Here is a 7500-nt window from a genome sequence, read left to right on the forward strand (position 1 = left end):
TCTCTGTAACAAGATAAGAATTCCCCTCTAGACCTGTCGGTTTCTCTTTCGCTTTTGCTTTTGAAAAAAAGCGTCGGCGTTCTTAAAATTCTCGAATAGCAAACTGAATCAGAATTATTACCTTAAAAGCACAAAGGAAAACCAGTGCAGTACATGCGCTATATATTTAAAATGCATTAAAGTTCAAATTAAATAAAATTATTGACAATTTAATTACAAATCATAAGTGTGGTTAAGCTACGAAGGATCGAAAACAATCGACTTACCGTTTAGGAACGTAAGGGAAACTTATCCTAGAATTGTCTTAACTTTTTGCGATGGTGAAAAATCACTGCACGGTCAACATTTCTGAACACTCTAACTTCATACAACCTGAACAGCCACGACCTCACTCCTGAAACAACGGACACCACAATGACATTAACAAATTCAATGATGGAACTTAACAGTCCAAGAAGACATGGAAGATACCATAGCCGCTCATCGTTGCGATAATCAAGAAACACAAAGATCACTGGTGCTAACATTTAAGCAATTTTTAGTTCCTCGCAGCTGCAAATTTGAAGGCACAGGGCATGCCTTGTGGTTTGAGGTAGCATTGAGCTGTTTATAGCTCTGAATATAAACACGATCAACGGTAAACAATCAATTGCTACGTACGGGCTTGCATGCGTATTCCATTATGTACATGAGACACTACTCTACTGTAGACTTGATTTGTTCGGCTGAAGGCGTTCACCAACCTCACCTGCACGTTTGCCCACAAACCGCTGTGTATTCGAAACCGGTACGGTCTGATCTCGGTTACGAAAGGTTGGGTAAAGTAGGTTGATGGCACTTAAGTATTCATGACGCCATATAGCATTGGAAAGCGAAAATTCCCTGTCTACAAATCCTATGGCAACAGGTCAATATTTACTCAGTATCAATCATGGATGGCTGGATTTTTATAAAAAAACGCTTAAACGCACCCTGCAGACACAAGAATTCATAACTATTATTTTAACGCAGTTATGCCGACGAGATTCATTCAGACAGCGCCATGAAGTCTATTTCTGTTAAAATAACTGTGCATCAGTCCTTCTGCTGGAAATGCCGACTGTTAACTATATACGTTTGAATTTTTAGACTGCTCAATGAGGAAACTGAAAACAAAGCCCAACAAGTATCCTACTGCGTCGTGCACAAGAAATTATTAGTTGTTTTATTCTAGTTATGACCTTCAATTTTAAAACAGCATTAAAGAGATGAGATCTACGCAAACTCTGACGTAAAATAGTATAGATAAGAAGGCAACTTGCAGCCAGCTTAATCAGTCGTAGGCGTGTTTCACCTGCCATTGAAAGAAGATCGATCGAGCACAACTTTCTAATACCATGAAATATTTTGTCATGCAGTTTTTTTTCTTCTCCAGTTTAACAAGTGTCGTGGAAATCTGCTATTCCTTGAACTATCAGCTTTTCGGAAACGCTCTTAAGTTTAATTAGCAAACGTGAGATACCGAAAGAGACTCTTTCAAAGCTAACGCGACAGAAGGAACTTAAGGACAATATCCTGAATTATGCCATTTACGACGCATTTTACCCACCTTGTGCTTTCCTTTAAGTCAGTAATACAAGCTATACAGGTTTAGCTAGCTGTAGAAGGGGCTTCAAAAAGACTGCTGAAGAAGTTAGATCTTCATGGCAGTTCCGTTAAGAGCGCAGTGAAGTGAAAAGTCCCTTCACAAATATCCTGTTGGCAACCGGTCAATATAATGGGCCACTTCCGTGTTCATGTCTGCCTCCTCTTCAAAGCGAGTCCTAGAGCGAAGAATTACCATCACAAAAACTTCGCACTTAGACTCGCTTTGAAGAGGAGACAGACATAAACTCGGAAATGGCCTATTAGACTAGAATTCGACCATGGGTGGCTGGAGTTTGACAGTAGGTACTTTAAGGAACATTAACGGCGATGGCGATGGGGACTCCAAACCCGCAAAAAGACTGGGGACAGAACGGCGTTGTGGCGGAAATTCCTAATAGATGTAAACAATTAAGCAGCCAGTACAAAACGCCGCTCATGATGTCTTTGAAAGAAGTTCGAAATCAACTTTTGTTTAGCCACGATGATGGTGTGATAAACGACGAGGAGCTTCTACTCCTGTACGATTTAAACAGGTCCGATAATCCTGATCTTCCGTGCAATTCTTATCCTGGTTTTGACTTCGATGATTTGGAAGACGACGAGTGCCTTTAAGAGTTTCGCTTCTACAAGAACGACTTACCATTTCTGGCTGAAGTATTGGGGATTCCTGAGGTAGTGGAGTGCTATCAAAGAAGTATCTGTAGCGGATTGGAGGCTCTTTGCCTTTTTCTAAAGAGACATAGCTATCCTTGTCGATATTCAGACATGATAGCTCGCTTTGGGAAGCCTGTTCCCGTGTTATGCATGATAAACAACTACATCTACAACTACATGATCGACTACATCTACCAGGCACACAGTCACAGAATTGTGCACTGGAATGACAGCATCCTCAACCCTCATTCGCTGGAAATATACAGTAATGCCATAACAGCTAAGGAAGGGATCCCCCTTGGATAGCTGTTTTGGCTTTATTGATGGGACAGTTAAACCAATAAGGAATCCTGGCCAAAATCAGCGCTTTGTATCCAATGTTCACAAAAGAGTTCACAGTGTAAAATTCCAATCCGTGGCAAATATGTATGGACCAATCGGTTAGGGAAATGGAATATTAAATTACCCTTCAGTAAAAGACCTGAACATTTTTTATCTAAATGTTTTTAATTTGCTATTTTTTCTTTCATAGAAGGCAGACGACACGACGCTGCCATGCTAGTAGACTCCAATCTTCTTCAAGATATGCAACGTTATGCTTTTTCATCTGTGGCGGCGTTTCGTCCATTGTGTGTTTATGGAGACCCCGCCTACCCATTGGGGGTGCACCTCCAGACCCCTTTTAGAAACGATACTCACCCCACAGATGGTGAATTTTAATAAGGCTATGAGCTCTGTGGGAATCTCTGCAGAATGGCTACTTGGAGACATAGTTGAGCACTTCAAGTTTGTAGATTTCAAAAAGAACCTCAAGATTGAGCTTTCTTCAATAGGAAAGATGTACATTGTTTGGGCCTTATTAAGGAATGCATTAACATTCTTATATGGCAACACGACCTCCGAGTTTTTTTAGCTGCATCCACCCACGTCACCTTGGAAGAATACTTTGCTTAACTCTAGGGAGGATAAGGACTTGCCACACCTTAAAGAATAATATATAGATTTAGTCAAGCCAAAAAGCGGAGCTTCCTGGTTATTTAATCTTACTGCCTGTAGGGTTAATGAAAATAAAAAGTTTCGAATTTTCCGCGTTTTGATGTTTCCGGTTGCTGCGCATGCTTTAATAATTAAATCACTTTCTTTGCTTTCCTCGGTAGAAAAATTCATTGCCTAACTAATGAATTCCATAGTAAATTTTCCGCTAAAAACCGATATCGCATGAATCACAAAGCAATGTGTGTGATATCGGTTTTTCGAGGGAAATTTACTTTTGAATTCATCAGTTTGGCAAGGATTTTTTGTTGAACCGCACGAGGTTTAAAAGAAAACAAGCACACCCTCAGTGAGTGAATGGAAAGGAAAAAAGCCATTTCAGAGTTAACTGTCAATACCTAACGAATAGGAATCACGCTAAAATTAGAAACCATAAAAAACTTTGTCAGTTTAAGGTCAAAAAAAAGAGTTTTACTGATGCACTTTATTCCACTTTATCTCTGAAGACGAGATCATTCACATTTTGATTTATTTCATTGAAACCCGCCACTTGGCTTGGAACAAGGATCGGCAAAATACGGCAATGCAACCAAGAAAGGACGAACACTAAATTACCTTTAGGTGCCTTAAACATAGTTCTGAAAACACAAGATAGTGAAATTTCCCCCTAATTTTACGAGAACTCATTTCGATTACGTGTTTATACTATAAGGGCAAAATTTTCTTGTCACTGTCGAGGCACATCGAAAACCAGTTGGGCAAACGGATTTAAAAAGCACTTGACTTGTTCACTCGCATTTTAAAGCAAAACAAACAAACAAACAAACAAACAATTCAACTTTATCTTTATCTTTATCTGTTCAAAATAGTACAGATAATTGATATTTCATTCCAGTTGTTTAATTCCAGTTGCATTCCTGAACAAAGGAAAAACCGATTAAACCACTTTTTTAAAATACGCATCCTCTTTAAATAACGCATCCGTAAAAATAACAAACAGTTTAGTGCCTAAGGAAAGAATTTATGGAGTAACTTCTTCCAACAAGTACGAGCTATTACTGGTATTCTGTTTTGTCGTTGTCGTTCTCTTTCGCTCTCCTTTCGTTTCTGTTCTAGTCATAGGTCCTCCAGGCATCATGTAACCTTATAAGAGCTTCTAAAGATTACCAAAAATTCCAATACAGAGAAAAAAAGCAGCTCTAAGAAAATTAAAATTAAACAATTAGCTTTAAGTTTATTTCCCTCCGATGCTTAACTTGAATAACTGCGTAGCCACCAGTGTCGACCACAGCTATCATGATATGTCAAACTGGATTGAAACCAGCGAAAAGGCAGAAAGAAAACATTTTCCAAACCTTTTTCCACATGAACACAAAAAGCGTTAACTGTGTAAGAACTACATGTAGTTGACGTAGCATGGCCGTAAAAATGTAGCCGCGTCGAGCCACAGAAAGCGCGCGAACTTGAATCTAGCCTCGTTTATTTTTAGGAGAGTGAGATAACCAAGGTTGAGCCTGCACTCCAATCGAAAACCAGTACCTGGTCAGCGGTCAACTTAAAAAAAAAACAGCGGACCTAGGTGAGCTCTAAACGTGAGCCCACAATATGGTCACGTGATACTAGTCAGCGGAAACCCTTGTATAACAGGTGTCAATTGATCAAAACATGGATATCATGGATATCCAATATCAAAGATGTATGCTGTCAACTAGCATGATACTAGTAACATTGGCATACATGGAGGGGTGGACGTACAGACGTTCATGACATCATGGCTATAAAACCACATTTTCTCGCATCGATGGGTTACCAGCCTTACTCAACAATGGTTCTCCGCGCGCGCGTGCCGTCGGTTCACACTTATCATAGGGTCACCTTGCCACTTTAGAAAAAAAATAATAACCTGCAGAATAGAGAGCAACTTTTCATGGTTTAATAACCACTTTGGCTGGTTTAATTCACAGAGAAAACGAGCCACCAAACCTATATAATAAAATTCTATAAGCTTTCTTAAATTGTCCCTTTGTATAAAAATACAGACAAGTTAATTAAATGCAATCATCCGCTGATGATAAAGCGGCTGCAGCCTCGAAACGTCAAGATATCTTTTTCTTTATCTTTAAAATGCATTGGATTATTTTCACCTTCACAATCTCGAACATATTTACAACGGTTACACAGCCAAAATTTTTTGTTGCACTAGATGCAGATTGCCGAGTTAAACCAGCCACTGCATTCGCCTTCAAAAGAGGCTCTGCCGTTGTGATGTTTAACCCAAAAATACGTTATATAACCTCAACATACAGTATTTCATAATCCTACAAAGTAAATTGATAGAAAATATTCTCGGCAGCTTTGAAGACTGGATCGTTCAAATTCCCGCCCCCTCGGGCCAAACAAATGCCCTATCGTCGGATTTCTCTGTCATATCCTACTAAAGAACAATCGTCGTCGGCTCCTGCCGTCTTTAATAAAGACCTTTTGAAGACCTTTTTTGTAAGCCAATCGCTCACAAATGCTACATCTATTCCTTTAAACTCTTCTATCGCGTCCAAACACGTGTTTTATAGCTGTTAAGGCCCGTGCAAACGCTCGCAACAACACGCAACATTGTTGGGCCCAACAATGTTGTCTCTTGTTGCGCGATGTTAGCCGATGTGTGCAAACGCTCGCAACAAGTCACAACATGGTGGGTCTTTAGACGAGAATACAAAGGACTCTGGGACGTTTTCCATCTCCGACGCCATGTTGATTTCTTGTTCCCATGTATTTGTGTGAATTCGTGGCATGTAGTGCGCGTGCGTGCTGTGCAAACGAACGCAACATTGTTGGACCACGCTTCGATGACAGCGAAACAATAGAAATGTTGGCACTTGTTTGCTCTGAAGTTTGACCAGTTTCAAACTTCATCCAACAACTTCCAACAACACGCAACAAAACACAACGTGGTGTGCAACATGGTGTGCACCATGTTGGGCCCAACAGTGTTGCGTCTTGTTGGCCAACAATGTTGCGATCGTTTGCACGGGCCTTTAGCCACTTCAGCGCCCCCCCCCCCCCCTCCCAGAAAAAACATTTGATTCCTGACACTTCCGGTTCAATTTCCCCAACCCAGGCAAAGGTCAAATTCCCCTTTCCCCGGGCACAGAAGATAGTCAAATACCCGAGGTTTGCTCGGGGGAAGGGGGGATGTTGAAGTTTCGATTTGATCGGCGCATCAAAGTTAATCGAGGGACTGGTTATGAAACCTTATAACTTTCAAAAGCGAGAACAATGTTGTTTCAATCGATGTTGAATTGACCGTAACCCTGCACAATCTTTTGTTTTCGCTTCGCACGGGTTCGCAAATTAGTTGCGCATAATTCAATCGAAGGAATTGATTGGTTATCTTCTCAAAAAAAGGCGTGTTTTGTGCAGGGTCAAGGCCAAAAATACGGACAAAAACATGAAAGAAAAGGAACTTGCCAGTTTCATAACCATCTCCATGCATTAACTATGGGCCCATAAATCTGTTAAGAATATCTTCTTTGTCAAATTGTTTGGCTTTTGAGTGATTCTCAGCGGCGAATTTTCGATTGGTATCAGTGTGAGCCAAGCATATTTACATTACATTTTTTATTCACAACGATGTTCGTCAAATGGGACATTTTATCCACACCCCCTCCCCCCTGTTTTGTAATATCAAGTAGGACCCCGTCGGAATCTAGAATTTCTGCCCCAGTGGGGTCGGAATCGGAGTCTTTTGTTCAAAAACAAGCCATTACATTAAAGAATAATCTCACTTTATGAAAGAAAAAAGGGATGAAAGTTATTTTAAATTGTCTCTCGGGAATATTTAACGTTTAGATAGCAGAGAAGGCGAAAAAGAATACTCACGTTTTCAGAGAACGTCAAAGTGACTCGTTTCGCGTCGGGGCCGAACGCAGAACGTCAAACGTTTTTCCCGTCAGTCATGCGCATAGGATTATTTGGGTTTTCCCTGAGAGCCTGCGGTCCCCGTTGCCGTCCCCGTTCTCGTTGCTTAGAATAAAAAATGCACATCGTAGAAGTTGAGTCAGGGTCAAGTCAAACCAAAGCTTTTTCTCACGGATTATGATTGATTTTATCAGCCACTCTTCTGGCCAAAGCTTGATTTCGACTTTTTACTCTCGAACGGGGTATTTTTAACGAGAACAGCCTTTTCAGCCGGGTCATACACCTTTCAAAATGGCCGCCATTTTGATAATC

The 7500-nt window shown here is 40.5% G+C and overlaps 1 protein-coding gene and 1 pseudogene across 4 annotated transcripts in view; one reads left to right on the forward strand and one right to left on the reverse strand.

The window, feature by feature from the left end:
- LOC137993023 (uncharacterized) overlaps positions 1 to 1760 on the reverse strand; it is a 22794-nt gene extending 21034 nt beyond the window's left edge. The window contains exons 1-2 of one of the 4 annotated variants that reach the window (XM_068838674.1): positions 1589 to 1760; positions 267 to 394 (exon numbers count right to left, since the gene is read on the reverse strand). The gene's annotated coding sequence lies outside the window, so the exon portion shown is untranslated. Of the gene's footprint in view, positions 1 to 266; positions 395 to 660; positions 848 to 1588 lie in introns of those variants that run through there. The other 3 variants (XM_068838677.1, XM_068838675.1, XM_068838676.1) reach the window with 3 other exon arrangements.
- Positions 1761 to 1895: 135 nt separating this feature from the next.
- LOC137993025 (uncharacterized) lies at positions 1896 to 3110 on the forward strand (annotated as a pseudogene).
- The last annotated feature ends 4390 nt before the right edge of the window (positions 3111 to 7500 follow it).

This window comes from Montipora foliosa, chromosome 2 (genome assembly GCF_036669935.1).
Source record: "Montipora foliosa isolate CH-2021 chromosome 2, ASM3666993v2, whole genome shotgun sequence".
In the NCBI taxonomy this organism is placed as follows: Eukaryota; Metazoa; Cnidaria; class Anthozoa; order Scleractinia; family Acroporidae; genus Montipora; species Montipora foliosa.